This window comes from Wasmannia auropunctata, unplaced genomic scaffold (assembly GCF_000956235.1).
Source record: "Wasmannia auropunctata unplaced genomic scaffold, wasmannia.A_1.0 LD336103.1, whole genome shotgun sequence".
Lineage (NCBI taxonomy): Eukaryota > Metazoa > Arthropoda > Insecta > Hymenoptera > Formicidae > Wasmannia > Wasmannia auropunctata.
This window is the reverse complement of record NW_012026787.1, coordinates 201,656-201,903: the sequence shown is the minus strand read 5'-3', so window position 1 is coordinate 201,903 and position 248 is coordinate 201,656.

The following is a 248-nucleotide window of genomic DNA, read 5'->3' as shown; positions in this document are numbered from 1 at the left end:
TCATCAATGTTTTCGTCTGTTGTTGACGTGCTCGGGCGTCGGGCACGTTCTTCGTCGTTCACATCTTCTCGGCCCTCTGAGAATATTTTGTACCACCGATAAACGTTGCTTCGGTCCAAGGTAGCTTCACCATATGCCACAGTCAACATTCGGAATGCATCCGCGCACTTAATTTTGTTTTTCACACAAAATTTGATACATATTCTTTGATCCAATAGGCAAAGAAGACGAGCCAAAACACGTGCAAG